General features: G+C 53.7%; 1 long non-coding RNA gene across 1 annotated transcript; it reads left to right on the forward strand.

The window, feature by feature from the left end:
- The first annotated feature begins 4,294 nt into the window (after window positions 1-4,294).
- On the forward strand, window positions 4,295-7,362 carry LOC123380884. The gene is made up of 3 exons (XR_006587246.1): window positions 4,295-4,556; window positions 6,113-6,236; window positions 6,344-7,362. It is a non-coding gene; the product is annotated as an uncharacterized LOC123380884 (long non-coding RNA).
- Window positions 7,363-12,215: the final 4,853 nt, after the last annotated feature.

Below are 12,215 nucleotides of genomic sequence, written 5' to 3' on the forward strand. Positions count from 1 at the left end.
CATCACAAAATCAGCTGCCGAACTCTTTTGTACATGACTTTTGCTGAGCATAATTGTTCATTTTTCATGGGCAGAGACCCAGGAGTAGATTTGCTGAGTTACAGGATACACATAGTTTTAGCAGCTACTTCTAGACGTTAGCCTAAAGTGATCCTACCAACGTAAACTCCCAGAAATCCATGTGAGATGTAGTTACTCCAGAATTTCCAGTCCTTTCAATGCTAGCCATTCTGACTGGTGTGAGTTATGTCTCTATAATTCAAAATGAGAATAACAGTTATTACTATCACATACTGATCAGCTGTGGCTCTAGGAACAATTCTACACGACGTAGGTATTATTATCTCCATTTTACAGGTAAGGCTCTGAGCAGCTTATAAGTTGAATAAGTGACGTGGAAAAGAAGGAGTAGAGCCAGAATGCAAATGCAGAGCAGTGACACGAGGCCCTGTTTGTCCAGATCCATCATGTTGCCTCTCTTATCTTATTCCTCTCGAGATGTTATGCAGTACCAAAGTAAGAGCTTAATAAAGGGTTATTGAATGAAAGGAATTGGTGTCCACAAAGCAGACATCACAAAGGAGGGAGCTTCTGCCTCAGAGAAAACCCATCTAGATGTTCTAAATTATAATAACTGACTGGATTTAGTTGGAATTTGAGAGGCTGATCCTGGAATCAGGGAAACTGGTTCCTTGAGAGAGGAAAGAAGGAAGGGAGGGAGGGAGGGAGAAAGGAAAAGAACAGAAAGGTTAACCTATTACTTTTAATCAGCTTGGGCCTCAGTTTCCTCATCTGTAAAATGGAGATAATAATACTGCCTTGGCCAATGAGAGATGAGAGGCAGTTCTTTGTCACTTGTAAATTGTAATTTTTTTTTTTTAACTATAGCATTTTTTAACCATAGCCTTCATCTATGCAGCTCTATCAAATCTATGGATTGCAGGGGCCCAACCCTGAAGATACAGATTTGCATGATTCAGGGTAGGGCACAGGCATGTACATTTTTCTTTCTTTTTTAATTTTTTTTTAACGTTTATTTATTTTTGAGACAGGGAGAGACAGAGCATGAACAGGGGAGGGTCAGAGAGAGGGAGACACAGAATCTGAAACAGGCTCCAGGCTCTGAGCGGTCAGCACAGAGCCCAACGCGGGGCTCGAACTCACGGACCACGAGATCATGACCTGAGCCGAAGTCGGATGCTTAACCGACTGAGCCACCCAGGTGCCCCTACATTTTTCTTTTTAAGGTTTTATTTTTATTTTTTTTAATGTTTATTTATTTTTGAGAGAAAGAGAGCACATTGGGGGAGGGGCAGAGAGAGAGAGGGAGACAGAGAATCCCAAGCAGGTTCCACGCTGTCAGTGCAAAACCCCACGTGGGGCTTGAACCCACCAACCATGAGGTCACAACCTGGGCCAAAGTTGGATATTCAACCACTGAGCCACCCAGGCACCCCTGTGTGTATTCTTTAAAGAGCATTTTTTTTAAGTTTATTTATTTTTGAGAGAGACAGAGACAGAGTGAATGAGGGAGGGGCAGAGAGAGAGGGAGAGAGAGAGAGAATCCCAAACAGGCTCTGTGCATCCAAGCCGACGCAGGGCTTGAACCCACCAAGCTGTGAGATCACGACCTGAGCTGAAACCAAGAGTCAGACGCTTAACCGGTTAACTGACTGAGCCACCCAGGCGCCCCTAAAGAGTACTTTAAGGTGACTTCAAAGCTCAGCTAAGGATGAGAACTGTCAGAGTAGAGAGATGTATGGATATCATTATTGTTAAAGTATTATTATCATCACTGTTGTTATCCTTTGGGGTGGGATAGAATGGGGAGACACTGCTCGGAGAAGTCTTCTGTAAAGCGTGGAAATCCACCATAAACGCTTACAGAAGGACCGCCACCAACATCTTCATACCCTGGCCATCTTTGGCCTAGAGTCTCAGAGGCAGGTTAGTGAGTGGGTGAGTGCACGTGTTGTGTGTATATAAGTGTGTGCGAATTTGTGCCCGGAAAGGGCAGGGAGTTAAAAATAAATCGTGCAGTTTCCGTATTGAGAGGAGGGGACCAGGGCAAGAACAAGAGGTCTAATTCCTGGGCTTAAGCCTATGGATGTTTATCCTCAAGAAACAAGCAAAAGTGACCCCAGGCTTGGCTCCTAGAGGAGCATAGCTGTTTCTGTCACCCTGATTTGGCCACAGCTGGGGTCTGAGTGCACAGCATCAGGCTGCTGATCTGGGGAGACCCTATGAGCTAGCCTGAGAATCCAGCAGCCAACCCTCTTCTTCCTGTTAGCCCCCCTAATATATGGGGCACCCCAGGATATTATCCATCTCTGAGTGGTCAGAGAGGGACAGAGCAGAGCAAAGACCACCTCACTTGCCTCCAGCCCCACTGGGCTGCTCTGCCCACAGCCTGGAGGCCAAGGTCTGGGTCACTTCCACTGTTTATACTCAAGAGGAGGACCCTGGGGACCCTTTGGGCTAAGCTAGTGCCCCTGCATGTCCCGGGGTGGGAGGGAGGAGAGGTCCTGCTGGGGCTCAGGAAAGGATGTAGGAGGGAAAAGAGGAAATAAAATAGAGGGCAGGATTAATGGAGTGGCTTCAGGAGCTAATAGTGCATTTACCAACATCTCCTCCTCTGACTCCCATCCGGGGGGAACCTGGCCACAGCTCGGAGACGGACTGTCCCAGCTCCCAGGCCACCTCTTTGGGATCCCAGGGCTTTAAAGAGTCAAGAAGTCTCCCAGGGGAGGGAGAAAACCCCTCTTCTCTCACACCCCAACCTCTGGAGATGAAACCTCAGATCTTGGCCCCTCCTGTGAAGCCCAGAACCTTCCCCGGAGCTACCCAGCTTCGATGTAGCCAGCAGGAAGTGCATTACTAGATGGTGTTTGGGGGATTCCTTTCTACCCCCGCCCGGCCACGAGGCCACAGCCCTGGCCACCTCCGACAGTTTCTTTCAGGCTGTCCCCATCCCTTGCCCTCCTTTCTCCCAGGCCTGCTTCCTCGAAGCTGACCTGGAGCTGGATTTCCAAATAAACAGTAACTAATTGGATTAGAAGCTGATAATATTGTTGACCTTTCTTAATGTCTGCTGGCTGTCTTTCCACCACACTGAGGCTTAATTGTATGGGGTGGGGGAGGAGGGTGGGGGACTTCCAGGAGTGAAGTGTGACCCCTGTTAACCTCAGATAAAATGGGCTCAGCGTCTTCCCAACTGCCTGTCATCCCCCACGGAGCAGGAACACACACATGCTAGCACTGTCATCAAATAATTACACAGATGATACACACATGCATAGGCACGCAGAGAGGCAAATACACCCAGAGGCCCATATGGTGCATGCATGACTCTGAACACAGATCATGTATGTACACCAGTCACACTGGATGTTACGCATGCAGTACTTCCTAGGTGACAGGCAAGTGTATGCACACACCCAGAGATACACGCTTGCAAAATGCAAGCGTCAAAATACATACAGACAAATGTAATTACATACAGGATGCTAACGCATCGTAGGTAGGCTCGTGAAAGCCCGCAGATACATGCACATAAAGATACCCTGACGCGCACATATGTGCTCACACCCACGGTGCTTAAGTAAATGAGCACGCACAGTCCATGGCACCTCCATGCACGCATGTGCACACCGCGCACATACCTCTCCACACCAGTGGACGGTGAGCCCCCGCCCCCTCCTCACACAGGCAGTCTGGCCCCATCTCTTTCACAATCTCTGATGCTTCCACTTTCTATTTGTTTCCAGGTTCCCCGGCCATACTTCTGCGATCCTGAGTTTTGGGGTGTCCTGGAACTCTGGCTTGGCCTGAGTGTCTCCATCTCTCAGTGTCTCTGAGGCCCTGTCTCTACGTGGATGTCTCTCATCCCGGGATGCTGAAGTTTGAAAAGGTTTGGCAGGCAGTGTGGTGCGGAGGGCATGAGCAGATACGAAGGGGAGAGAAGGAGGGGGGCAGAGAGGATGAAGAGGAGGGTCGGGGGAGAGGACAGGGAAAGAGGGGGCGGCGAGGGAAGGGGAGCGAGGGGCGGGGGAGGGGCGCCTGCCTGCGCACAGCAGATGTTGCCGCGCCTCGGATGGAGCTGTTAATGTAAGTGGAGTTTCTGCAATGGTAATTAGGAGGGCCCTCATTACCCTGGCGGAGCCGGCTGAGAGCCGATAAAGCCGAGGGGGAGAAGGGCCGACATCAGGGTAATGGGGGAGCAGGGCCATTGAGGAGCTGGAGCCGAGCCGGGACCGCTCCGCGCGCAGCTGGAGCCCGGCGAGAGGGCCGGGGAAGGGGGGCGCGGCCCGGGCCTGCAGCCCCGGGAGGAGCCGCGGTGAGAGCGGCGAGCGGGGCGGAGCCGCCCGGGCTTCGTAGGCCCACAAGGGAGAGGCCGTCCCGAAGGACGCGCGGCGCGACGGCTGCCTCCGGCTCTCTGCAAGAGGACGGTGTCCAGGAGGATTCCAGGCCAGAGTGCCCCGGCGTGTCCCCGTGGGAGGGGACATCCACAGAGGCCTCTGCGTCTCAATTCAGAGACCCCTGGTGGCTGGACGGAGGTGGGGCTGGAGGGTGGGGATATGGAAGGGACACTCCGTTCTCCTCTGGTGACCCCCCCTCCCCTGCCCTGTACCTGGGGATCTAGGACACTCAGAGTGACCAAGACATGGACTCTAGAACAGAATAGCTAGGAGGAAAGTTAATGTCCAGATGGAAGGCTCCAGGATGTCAGGTCATAGACTCCGGAGGAGACCAACATTCAGGGAATGGAAGTAAACGTCCCCGTGCCCCATTCTCCCCTCACAGGTTGTCTTTCCCTGCCTTCCTTCCTCCCTCACGTCCTCCCCTGCACCACCACCCTGAACCCTAGGGAGGGCCCCAGAGCATGAGGATGCTGGAAGCTGGGTCCAGTAACTCTGAGCACCTGGCTTCCCTTCAGTGCTCTGCAGGAAGGGGAAAGGGGGCAGGGGGGAGGACAGTGATGGCGGGAGACACCTGCCGCTCTGCTCCCCAGCCAGGAAACTAGGAGCCATCTCCAGCATGGGGGTCCAGGGCGGGGAGCCCACTTTGCTATTTATTCTCCCCGTCCCTGAATATTCGGTGATGAGCCGCCCCGCCCGCGTGCTTTATGGACTAAAGAGCCTGAAAGCCCAGCCTTCTCAGCTGACTGACAGCCATCTCTATGGGACGTATTAGTCCCCTTCTCCTGCTGCTCCCCCCTGCCCCAGGCCGGATGACCCTGGGAAGACTTTCAAGAAGCAAGGAAATCTGCCGCCAGGGCATGGGGAGGGGAATTATGGGGACCTTTGCAGCCCATCTCCTTCAGCGGAGGGCCCGTCCTTGAAACCCCCTCTATACACGGCCCCACCCCCACCCCACCACCTGCAGCTGCTTTCAGAAGCCCAAGGTCATTGACTCCTGAAACTCCGGTTTGCCAACTTCCCAAGAACCACAGAGGCCCCTCCATTATAGAAAGGGTGGAACAGAGAGCCGGACTTCTTTTCCTTTCGGGCTTTGAGGAAGGGACAGGAAATCCTGTCCCCAGAGGTACCAACATCACCCAGATTACTGAGGAGATGTGGGGTCTCTGAACGGCGCCGGGCTGGGAGACATCCCAGATGCCCCTCCCCTCTTCAGCTGCGGCGGCAGAGCAGGGGTTAACGGGGAGAGGCTGCGAGGCTGGAGCAGGCGGTGCCTCCCGCCTCCTCCTCCTCCCGCCCCCCCCCCCCCCAGAGTTGCTGACTCTTCCTTTTTGTTCGGGCTGACAGCGAGCACCTGGTGTGCTCCTGCTACAATATTGTTCCTGCCTCCCTCCCCCCAGGCCCCAGGCTCCCCTCTCTCCCCCTCCCCACCCCGGCAGCCTTCCCCTCTGCCTCCTCTTCCCCTAGCCCCCTCCTGCCTATGGCCTCCTAGGCACCCCCCCCCCACCCACACCCCACAAGCACCGACCCTGCGGTGTCAATAAACACAACATATGCTGCCATTAATGTGAAAATCGTGCCCTCTACTCCATTCATCCCCTCAGCCTGACTGCCCCGCTGGGGTGGGATAGGGGGGTACTGAAAGAAAGGTCAAGTGGGAAACATTAACTACCCTTTTTTTTTTATCTGCTCAGCCTCCACCCCCACCTCCAGCCTTGAGAGAGGGAAGGAATTGGAAGGGCGTGGATGGGATAAGGACTCGGTGTTCGGAGACCCAAGCGCTCCACCGTGCCCACTAAGCGTTCCCGTTGGAAACAGGTGAGCACCCTCATCCAGACACTACACCTCTTCAATTCCAGGGGGGATCAGAGGGAGGCCCTGGTAGCCCTCCCACAGAGAGCCATGTTGTTGACATGTTTCTCCAGGGGACAGAGGTGGTCATAAGGGTCCCATCCTCTTGCAAGGCCAGCAATCATCTCGGTTCCTGGGGACTTTCTGTCGAACCGCCTGGACTATAAAAGACAAACCAGAGGCTTCTCCAAGTGGGGCCGGGCTTCAGAAAGCCCTTCTGCAAGGAGCCAAATATTTCAGATGGCTAAGGGAGTGGCCTGGCCTCAGTCTGCTCAACTAAATCACCAGTTCCAAGACAGCAGGGAATAATAAAGATAAAAATAATATAATAACAACAGCCAACATGTATTGAAGGCTTATTTATGTACCAGGCATTGTGCTAAGCACTTTACAGGCTTTATCTAATTTGTTCCCCGTAAGACCCCTACGGGGAAGTTACAGCTGATAGCCCCATTTTACAGCTGAGGAAAACAGGCTTAATAAGGATAGCTAGCACGGAGTGAGGGCTCGCTGCATGCCAGGCCCTGTGCTGACTTCTCTCCATACAGTGTCAATGACCCTATAAGGTTAGTACGAGTATTAGTGCCATTTAACAGAAGAGGAAACGGAGGCTCAGAGAGGTCCAGTAACTTGTTCAAAGTCACACAGCCAGTAAGCAGAACTTGGCCAGGAATTCAAGTCTGTCTGACAGCAAAGCTTTCGATCCTAATCCCTAGGATTAGGGATTTTCTTGACTCCTTTCTCTGTGTTTCTCCAACTCCGGTAGCCCCACAGCACATAACCACCGCCCCTCCCCCCCAAGCCTACTCCAGTGTTATTGGACATATAGTAGGGTCCGGGGGGACAGAAAAGCCAGGGAGAGTGGCCAGATCACGCGACATAGTTCAACTTTCCTTCTCTGCCCAGCTCTTTGCTTTTTCCTCTGTCACTTCCTGCCGCTGCTGAGCTGTACCCTTGCAGCCAGTGCGCTCACTTCACTGTCCCCCAACCCCCATGCCCAGCCCCGTTCTGAGGTTTCATTGTGGACAGGCAAAACGCCCCTTTAGGCTCCCAGAGCACAAAGACATTGTGCTTGGCTCTGCAGCTCCTCACTTCTGAGACTCCAGTTGCTTTATTGATATTAACTTAACACCCCCCCCCCCCACTTCCCCACTCGCCCTGGCCCAGTCTGACGGGCAGAAATCTGCTGCCTGGGCACCACCCTGACCTCTCTTTTCCTCTTTCATTATCTGCTCCAGGCACCAGGGAGCCAGCACCAAAATTAAAACAATAACTAAGCCCGAAGTGGACCCAGCAGCCCCCACTCCCACCCCAAGGGAGGGAAAAAAGCTACAAAAACACCTGGAGAGGAGAATAATCAATGGAAGGGGAGGGGGGTGACCCACTCCCATGCCAGCCCACCCCCCCTTAACCCTTTATCCCCTGCACAGTACCAGGACTCCCCCATTCCATCCTTCCCACCCCATCCTGTAATGAAGCAGCAGTTTTTGGCAGCTGCCCAGCCATTTGGTGCTTTGGGACTTGAACAAACAAACCTGGGTCGGTAAAGTCCCCCAAAGCCCATAGTCAAAGGCGAAGACCCATGGAGGATGCCAGTGGTATCACAGCAGGAAGTTCCTCCTTAGGCAAATTCCTGGAGAACTGATGGGTCACTTAGTGATCTGTGCTACTTGATGAAGGGCACAACCTTATTTGACCCCCACAGCAGCCCCACAAAGTAGGTGGTGGTGGTGTTCATATTTTTCAGATGATAAAACTGAGGCTAAACAAGTTAAGTGACTTGCCCAAATTCATATTCGTTAATAAGTGGCAGAATCAGGTTTCAAACTCGAACTCAGGACTGTTCTCACAGCCTACTGTTAACCATCTTGCTCAACTGTCTGCACAGATCTCTCCTACGTGTTATTGGCGTCTGATTAAACAAGTAGGCCCAGTTCAGGGATCTTCTGGCTCTCAGTCTCCCAGTCTAGAGAATGGACCTGCGGTGACCTCTTCTCTCACCTCAGAACTGTCTGAAAGAAAGGGAGATGGGCAGAAGCTGGGCCCAATTCTAGTCCTGCTGAGGCCAGCAGAGGGGGCTGCTGTAGCTGAGGTCCAGCGGTGGGAGAGGGAAGCCGAGGGATGGGCCTAGCCCAGAAAAGCAAAGGTGTTGGTTATCCAGCGGTAGTCAGCAGGTCTCCCCATGCAGGCCCCCTGGAAGGCTATGGGCAAGCAGCTCCAGCAGGGGGTGCCCTTCCAGGGAGAAGGGCAGAGTCAGCCCTCTCTGCTACCCCATCGGCAGGATTCCCATATCCTCCAGCAGGGCCTGTCCTTGCTCCCACCCCAACCCACTCTCCAGCCTCTCAGGTCTTCTAATCACCCCATTAGCTTGTCCTTTTTTTACTCTAATTCTGCTGACACAAGAGAGGGACTTTGCTAAAGGCACTGTACTAGAAAACCGAAGGAAAGACTAGAAAAGTCAACACTTAGGTTCTTGAGTCCAGGCATTGTTCTAAGGGCTTTGCCTAAAATTTGCACAACAGTCCTAAGAGGCAAGTACCCCTATTCTACAGATGGAGAGGAGAACCTGAGCACTCATAAGCTGTAGCCGGTAAATGGCACAGCTGGGATCTGAATCCAGGCAGTCTGCCCTTAGGCACCACTGTTTTTTCCGAAATGAAAGAAGAAAGAAAAGAAAAGAGAGAGAGAAAGGAAGAAAACTAAAGTCTTCAAACTCTTTCAAATTCTTTATTCTGCTTTAAACTGTAAGCTCCCTAAGGGTATTCTCACCCATCATTTCATTCCTATAGGGGAAGACAGTAGGACATCCATAAATGTGCACCAAAGGAATTCTAAGATCTCTAAAGGCCACAGAGGACTGACTGTCACATCCTAAGGGCACAGACAACATGACACTTCGCCTTGCCTCAACCTTGGCTGGTTAGGGTGCTAGACCCAGCCATACTGACTCCTGGACCAAGGTAGGCTCAGCTGACATAGGAGCCAGACCTGATGAGGTCCTCAGGCCTTTCCAGAACTCTTCCTATCTTCTCATTGGTCTCCCTCAACCCTATAGTTCCTGACCCAGGCTTGGCTTCTCAGCAAGTTCATATAGCACCCCTAAGTTCCTGCCTCTTCGTCCCTCCAAAGACTAGTCACCCTTCAAGTGGGCCCCTGATGACCCCGCCCTTCAGAGGTCCCGGCCTCCCCAGCTCAACTCTCTGCTCTGCTTGTTATCCTAGAGCATATATGTGGTTAAGACTGCCCTTCCCTTCAGAGGCTCAGCTCCCTCACCCCACAGCCTGGTTTCAAGTTGTCCTGAGGCCAGATGCTCTGGACCCAGGAGCCCCTCAGCTGCCCACCTGCCCCCTGCCCACAGCTGACCAAAGACTTTCCTTGGCCACTCCTTCAACACGATCCGTCTATGGCTCTGTTCCTGACATGAGAGTTTCCTCCAAATCCCCACACTGCCTCCTGTGACCCACTTAGAATCCTCACTCTCCAGACTTAAAATAGAAAACACTCAACACAAGCTTTTACACTTCCCGCTACCAGCTGAATAAAGGTTGCATCTTTAGCAAAAACAAAATAACCGCCTACTACTAATAATAGTTGCCCACCGATTCAGAGTGGGTGGCTGGCCATTCATCTGCTCAGCTCTTCCCAGCCCACTTCCTACTTGTCCCCAGGCTGTGTAAGCGCATGCGGGTCTCTCCTGGTGTTGGTCAGGACTGTGGCAGTTGGCTGTGAACGGGGTGCACTGTGTGTTTTCCCCTCCTTGGGAAAAACTCCAAAGTGACTGCTTGCCCTGGGCTCATCTGTAATCTGGGGCATTGATCTGGGCCCATTGATAGCTGATTGTTTTCACACGTGACTCGGTCGCATTCCTGTAATCTCCAGCCTTCTGCTCAGTTTGCATGACAAGAAGCGGCCTCAGTGGGGAGAGGTCGCTCACCTCTGACCAGGATATAATTGGAAAAAGAAGGTCATTGCTGCCTTTGCTTCTGGGGCAGATCAGCTTCGTTCCATTTGTGTCATGAGCTCTCGCCAGCACGCACTCTCAGTGACATGGAGACAATGGCTGTGCCCCAACAATGGGGCCCACAGAGAGGTGCCCAACGCGACACAAACACACCATGGGGACCCACACTCGCTCTCATCAGGACAGGCATGTACAACAGCGTGCACACAATGGGTGCTCTCAATAAATGCTGATAACACCAAAGACACATACAGAGGACGCACAAAGACATACACAAAACAATGCTTGCCCAAAGACACAGGTTCCCAATGACATAGACCTAGTAATACACGCACAGACATTTCCACAAGGGCAACACACACACACGCACACACACACACACACACACACACACACACACAAAACAACCCCAGGCTGAGCTACCACACCCAGCATGAAAAAAATATGCAATAGTAATACCTTTCTTCAAGCTGTGCCCACGTAGGAATATATCAGAATTACCTGAGGTGCTTTGACAAAACGCATGTTTCCAGCAATCCCTGCCAGTCCACACACACTTCTTACAATATGAGTGCATGTGAGTAGACACGTTTATGTTGAAAAGCTCCCTCAAGTAATTCTGATATGCCCCCAGGTTGAGAACCATTGAACTGCCACCACCAATCTCCCCTTTACTTGGTGGCAGAATTTGCCGGCAGGGTTGTGGGGCTGCTTTTTATTTTCGCATTCAGTTTGGGAAAGGACAGGCAGGAGCTGAGAAAAGGGTCCGTCTGGGTCCAAGAGATTAGGGGTCAGACAAGGGCCAGGAATCGAAAGAGTTAAAACCGGGCATTGATCCCGCAGCGACCTTGGCTGGCCTCGTTAGCGGCCAGCAGCGGCACAGCACGCGAAGAAGGACCCCTCTTGCTAGGACTGTCCCGGGGACTCGCCTGCGCTCCGCCGCCAGGATGCAAAGGCCCAAACCCCACACCGCCTCCGAAGCCGCATCTGCCGCAGACTTGGGTATCTTTGGGGGGACACTGGCCAGCCCCAGGCGCGGTGATCCAGTCCCTGGGGCACTTCCCCGTCCAGGGTCCCCGGGTGCCATAGTCAACACTATGAAAGCCAGAAGGTTGCTTCTATTCGGGTTGGGGGCAGGGGGGGAGAGGCCCTACCCCCACCCCTGTCACGCGGAGAGGTCTTGGGAGAGGGCAGAGGGCACCGCGCAGAGGGACCAGGCGTCGGTCACTTGAGCCCTAGCTTGGAGGCACGTAGGTCCGCCGGGACAGCACGGGGTCGCGCCGCCCCCTGGCGGTTCGATAGCAGAGTTGAGGCAATACGGGCGGGCGGCTGCGCGCGGTCTGGTTGCTCCGGGACAGGTTCCTTCTTCCCAGCGTTGGGGAGAGGGGGAACGGGGGAAGGGAAGGGTGTTGAAGAGAGGGCCCTTGGAAGACTGTCCTGTCCTGTCCCTTCCCATCCGTTCTCCCTCTGTCCCTTTCTCCGTTCTTTCTCTCTTCCTCCTCCCCGCATCTCTCCCACTCTTTCTGCCCTCCCCTCTCCCCCGTCCTCACTCCCTCTCCTACCCCCCCCCCCCTTCCTTTCTCTCGTCCTCAGCCCACCCCCTCTGGCCCCCGCGGGGCAGCGCCTCGGTGCGCCCGCTTGGCAGTTAGCCCATTAGATCTCGTACTATTGATCCGCTTCTGAGCCGAAGCTGACAGCCCCCCTTCCCGGTCTCCCCATGCCCCCATTCCCGGCGCCCCCCCCCCATCTGCAGGCAGTCCCAGCCTGCGCCTCCCCCCACCCCCCACACGGGCCGCGCCGAAGTCTCGCCCTCACGAAGGACAAGAACAAATGTAATTAAAGCGACCGGCAAGGGAGGGGGTGCGCCCCTACCAGCACCAGCGCGAGCCGGGGTCCCAGCGGCCCGCCCTCCGCCGCCACCTCCCTCCCCGCCCCCACCCCCCCACCCCCCGCCGGAGCGGGAGCATTTGGGTTGAGCTGCGCCT

Source organism: Felis catus, chromosome D2 (genome assembly GCF_018350175.1).
Source record: "Felis catus isolate Fca126 chromosome D2, F.catus_Fca126_mat1.0, whole genome shotgun sequence".
Lineage (NCBI taxonomy): Eukaryota > Metazoa > Chordata > Mammalia > Carnivora > Felidae > Felis > Felis catus.